The sequence below is a fragment of the Cervus elaphus genome, chromosome 1 (genome assembly GCF_910594005.1).
Source record: "Cervus elaphus chromosome 1, mCerEla1.1, whole genome shotgun sequence".
NCBI classification, from domain to species: domain Eukaryota; kingdom Metazoa; phylum Chordata; class Mammalia; order Artiodactyla; family Cervidae; genus Cervus; species Cervus elaphus.
Genome location: NC_057815.1, coordinates 58,771,092 through 58,777,091, shown reverse-complemented (window position 1 = coordinate 58,777,091; position 6,000 = coordinate 58,771,092).

The window sequence follows — 6,000 nt, the reverse complement described above, 5'->3', positions numbered from 1 at the left end:
TCTTTAGGTTTGACTTTTGGAGGCATGGTAACATCCTTAAAAGAAGAGCAGAATTTCAGTCAGCAGTTATGAATTAGGTCATTTCAGGAAGAAGGATAAAAGTAAGGAACACATTTCAGAAACTGTGCCTATAAACATAGAGAAGAAATAGAGGATGAAAAGTTAGGTTACTTCTTGGTTATGAAAAGGATTAAGTGCTATTTTGAAGGCACTTTTGGTTAATCAGTTAACATGGACATGTTTGAAGCATATTCACTGTTGAATCTAAGAGGTTTAAACTGGATTATCCTGAGATAACATCTAATATGAGTTGAATACATTATTTTAACATCAAAGACATTTCAAGTTTGGATGTCCCAGTCAGAAACCTAGGAAAAGTCTGATCAAAACAATAAACATGTTTGGAAGAGTCTTTACTACTAGGATCATTCATGGCCCACAGCATTCCAGTTGTAAAAAGGTTCCAGAGGCAACGCTACTTCCTAGCTCATGATGTTCTTTTCTGAAAGCTCCGGAAAATTTTTTATTTCATTGCCCCAAAGTTCATCTATCACAGATTATCAGACTAAAAAGGGAATTCAGTCATCTAATCCAAACATATGTGTGAGGTTTAAACTACTCTATAATATTTCTATTAGTTGTCCATCATTTGTCTAAACAAGAATGATATAGCTAGCTCCCTGTGCTCTAGGATCATTCCCTTTAGACAGTTTATTTACTATTATATATACTAATAGACAGTTTTTTACTATTAGAAAGATCTTCCTTCAGTTTTCCTATATTTTCAACCAACTCTCACTAGTTTTACTCCTAGAATAATTTTTCATTATCCTTCTATACTAAAACTCACTGAAGTCAATTTCTATATCTACCCAAATTCATTTCTCACAATCACCTGCTTGTTCTTTTAAAATTCCTCTATCTAACATTCTTTGGTACCCTACATTCATTCCGATCACCTTCCTTTGAATGATCCCAGTTTACCCAATGAATATTTTTTCTGAAAGTAAAATAGAATTAGAATTTTAGAAATTGGAGTTTACAAACTCTAGGCTGGTCCCTCCATAAGCTTAGCTGTCTCTATATCTCACCGTGGCTCATCTTCTCTAGAATGGTCAATTCTGGAATCCACTTCAGGTTCTCATCAAGTCTTAATCCAAATAAACTGGCTGAAAACTGCTTGGCTCTTTTACCCAAACTTTAATCAGTTACACATTTAGAGGAGATTCCATGGTCACCATTCCACAGTTACCATAAACATGGGTCAGGAACAACATGCCTCAGATTGATTTTGCAGTAGAGTATCTCCCCAGTGAGGAGATACCTAGTAGCTAAAGTTCTTATTTCTTTCATTCATGTATCCATGCAATCATTTTAAAACCATTTATTAAGCTCTTATTTCATTTTATCTTATCCAACTCTGAGTGTATCCAATACACCCAAAGAAATGACTGACACATAATGTGTTTTCATACACATTTTTGCATTTGTTACTATCCTTTTGAAATTACTAGAACTGAACTACAATAGACAAACTCTAATTGGAGAATAAGGATCAGAGAAAACCCCTATTCAAGCTTGTGATAATTGAGGTGATATAGAAAAGGACAAAAATTAATAGTTGAAGTTTGTGATTTGGTTGCCAGTAATGATTCAGATGAAATCTAATTCAGTGACTGGAGGAAAAAAAAAAAACCAGAAAATGTACACAGAAAATGCAGACACTAATTTGGAGAAGTTTTGCCATGAAGGTGAAGGAAGAAACAAAATATGACTGTGAAAGTGGGATTATGGGCTTTTAATTTCCCTTTTTTTTTCTTTTATTTATTTATTTTAGATTTCTAGTCCCCTTCCCTTTTCCTTCAGACTACCCCTTACTCACTGCCACTTTCCCTAACACGCTGCTCTTTTTAAAGCTCTTGGTTACTTTAATTTTCACACAGAATGAAATATTCAGATACTTTGCATTCTCATAATTATTTGATCTTCATTCCTTCAATGATTTCAACCGTGGTCATACCTTAAATATTGTCGTTGCCAATAGTTGTCATCCCCACTTTCCAAAATGTGAAACCACAGAATCCTGAGCAAATAAAATGACTGCTGCTTTAAGGCACTAAGTTTTGAGATGGTTTGTTATGCAGCAATAGATCACTAACGCTCCGAGAGAATCATGCTCCATCCCATTCAAATAGAAGTCTGTGGGGCTCTTTCACATTACCAATGAAAACTACTACTTCTCCTGCTATGGAGGGAGACGGGGATAAAGGACCAAGCGGCTTCTAAAGAATTATAATAAAGATGATGTATCAGTCAGGGTTTTTAGTTGCAAGTAACAGAAACTGACTATGTATGATTTAAGCCGAAAAGAAAAAATACTGAATAATATTAATTCCTACCTTCAGCCAGAACCACAGGTCTAATTCATTTATCACAGAATGCGTCAGAATCCCATGCACAGAGGAGCCTGGTGGGCTACAGTCCACAGGGTCACAGAGTCAGACACGACTGAAGTAACTTGGCACGCACGCATGCGCGCACAGGTCAGTGAGGACATCACTGCCATTCAGCACTAGGGGGCGCAGCTTACACAGTCAATACCGTCTTCAGGCGGGCGCAGCAATTCGCTGAATCTGGAAATTGGAATAGTGCGACTTCTCTACCGCTGATAGAAAAAAAGAAATTGCTGACAAACAACTTAACCAAGTGATCAAGGTTAACATAAATAGTGTTAAATCCTGTTGGCAGTATGTTCCCTTGAGATGATGTGATGGAAACAGCACTTTATGATCGGAAGATCTTCAAACCCATAACCTCAGTCTAATCAGAAGAAAATCATCAGACAAATTCTCATACATGGGCTTCCTGCAAAATGTATAACCTTTACTCCTCAAAACTTTAAAGGTCCTCAAAAACAAATCTGAGAGACTGTAACAGCCAGGAGGAGCCCAAGGAGACATGACAACTTAATGTAATATGGTATCCTGAGTAGAATCCTGGATCAGAAAAAAAAAGGATAAAAAGAAAACTTAAGGAAATCCAAGCAAAGTGTAAAGTTTAGTTAATAATAAGGTATCATTCTTATATTCTTAATTGTAGCAGATATGCCATAATAATGTAAATAACAACAATGGACTGTGGACAGTGACTGAAGCCATGAAATTAAAAGACTCTTGATCCTTGGAAGAAAAGCTATGACAAACCTAGACAGCATATAAAAAAGCAGAGACATCACTTTGCTGACAAAGATCCATATAGTCAAAGCTATGTTTTTTCCTGTAGTCATGTACGGATGTGAGAGTTGGACCATAAAGGAGGCTGAGCACCAAAGAATTGATGCTTTTGAACTGTGGTGTTGGAGAAGACTCTTGAGAGTCCCTTGGACAGCAAGGAGATCCAACCAGTCAATCCTAAAGGAAAGCAACCCTGAATATTCATTGGAAGGACTGATGCTGAAGTTTAAGCTCCAATACTTTGGCCACCTGATGTGAAGGGCCAATTCATTGGAAAAGGCCCTAATGGCTGGGAAAGATTGAGGGTAGGAGGAGAAGGGGGTGAAGGAGGATGAGATGGTTGGATGGCATCACTGACTCAGTGGACATGAGTTTGAGCAAACGCTGGGAGACAGTGAAAAACAGGATAGCCTGGCATGCTGCTGCAGTCCATGGGTCACAAAGAGTTGGACACAACTGAACAACTGAGCAAAAACAAGGTCAATAATGGGAAAAGTTTAAGGGGAGGTGTCTGGGATTCACTTTACTATCAGTTCAGTTCAGTCGCTCAGTCATGTCTGACTCTACGACCCCATGGACTGCAGCACGCCAGGCTTCCCTGTCCATCACCAACTCCCAGAGCCTACTCAAACTCATGTCCATCGAGTTGGTGATGCCATCCAACCATTTAATCCTCTGTCATCCCCTTCTCCCACCTTCAATCATTCCCAGCACCAGGGTCTTTTCAAATGAGGCAGTTCTTCCCATCAAGTGGCCAGAGTATTGGAGTTTCAGCTTTAGCATCAGTCCTTCCAATCAATATTCAGGACTGATTTTCTCTGGGATGGACTGGTTGGATCTCCTTGCAATCCAAGGGACTCTTAAGAGTCTTCTCAACACCACAGTTCAAAAGCATCAATTCTTCAACACTCAGCTTTCTTTATAGTCCAACTCTCATATCCATACATGACTACTGGGAAAAACATAGCCTTGACTAGATGGACCTTTGTTGGCAAAGTAATGTCTCTACTTTTTAATATGCTGTCTAGGCTGGTCATAACTTTCCTCCCAAGGAGTAAGCATCTTTTAATTTCGTGGCTGCAGTCACTATCTGCATTGATTTTGGAGCCCAAAAATATAAAGTCTCACACTGTTTCCATTGTTTCCCCATCTATTTGCCATGAAGTGATCGAATGATCTTTGTTTCCTGAATGTTGAGTTTTAAGCCAACTTTTTCACTGTCCTCTTTCACTTTCATCAAGAGGTTCTTTAGTTCTTCACTTTCTGCCATAAGGGTGGTGTCATCTGAATATCTGAGGTTATTGATATTTCTCCCAGCAAACTTGATTCCAGCGTGTGCTTCATCTAGTCCAGCATTTCTCATGATGTACTTTGCACATAAGTTAAATAAGCAGGGTGACAACATACAGCCTTGACCTACTGCTTTTCTTATTTGGAACCAGTCTGTTGTTCCATGTCCAGTTCTAAGTGTTGCTTCTTGACCTGCACACATTTCTCAGGAGGCAGGGCAGGTGGTCTGTTATTCCCATCTCTTTCAGAATTTTCCACAGTTTATTGTGATCCACACAGTCAAAGGCTTTGGCATAGTCAATACAGCAGAAATAGATGTTTTTCTGGAACTCTCTGGCTTTTTCAATGATCCAGCTGATGTTGGCAATTTGATCTCTGGTTCCTCTGCCTTTTCTAAATCCAACTTGAACATCTGGAAGGTCACATTCACGTACGCTGTACTATAGCTTCTCATTTTTTCGTTAACTCTAAAACTGACCTGAAAAATAAAGTCTGTTTTTAAAAAAGCAAAGGAACTAATGCTCTTGCTTTTTCAAGTCAGTTCAGTTCAGTTCAATGACTGAGTCGTGTCTGACCCTTTGTGACCCCATGAATCGCAGCACACCAGGCCTCCCTGTCCATCACCAACTCCCAGATTTTACTCAAACTCATGTCCATGAAGTCAGTGATGCCTTCCAGCCATCTCATCCTCTGTTGTCCCTTCTCCTCCTGCCCCCAATCCCTCCCAGTATCAGGGTCTTTACCAATGAATCAACTCTTCACATGAGGTGGCCAAAGTACTAGAGTTTCAGCTTCAGCATCAGTCCTTCCAATGAACACCCAGGACTGATCTCCTTTAGGATGGACTGGTTGGATCTCCTTGCAGTCCAAGGGACTCTCAAGAGTCTTCTCCGACATCACAGTTCAAAAGTATCAATTTTTTGGCACTCAGCTTTCTTCAAAGTACAACTCTCACATCCATACATGACTACTGGAAAAACCATAGCCTTGACTAGATGAACCTTTGTTGGCAAAGTAATGTCTCTGCTTTTTAATATGCTGTCTAGGTTTGTCATAACTTTCCTTCGAAGGAGTAAGTGTGGTTTTTTTTTTCTTGTTTTTTTTTTCAATTATTTTTATTAGAGTAAGTGTGTTTTAATCTCGTGGCTGCAGTCACCATCTGCAGTGATTCTGGAGCCCCCAAAAATAAAGTCTGACACTGTTTCCCCATCTATTTCCCATGAATTGATGGGACCAGATGCCATGATCTTAGGTTTCTGAATGTTGAGCTTTAAGCCAACTTTTTCACTCTCCTCTTTCACTTTCATCAAGAGGCTCTTTAGTTCCTCTTCACTTTCTGCCATAAAGGTGGTGTCATCTGCATATCTGAGGTTATTGATATTTCTCCTGGCAATCTTGGTTATAGCTTGTGCTTCTTCCAGCCCAGCATTTCGCATGATGTACTCTGCATATAAGTGAAATAAGCAAAGTAACAATA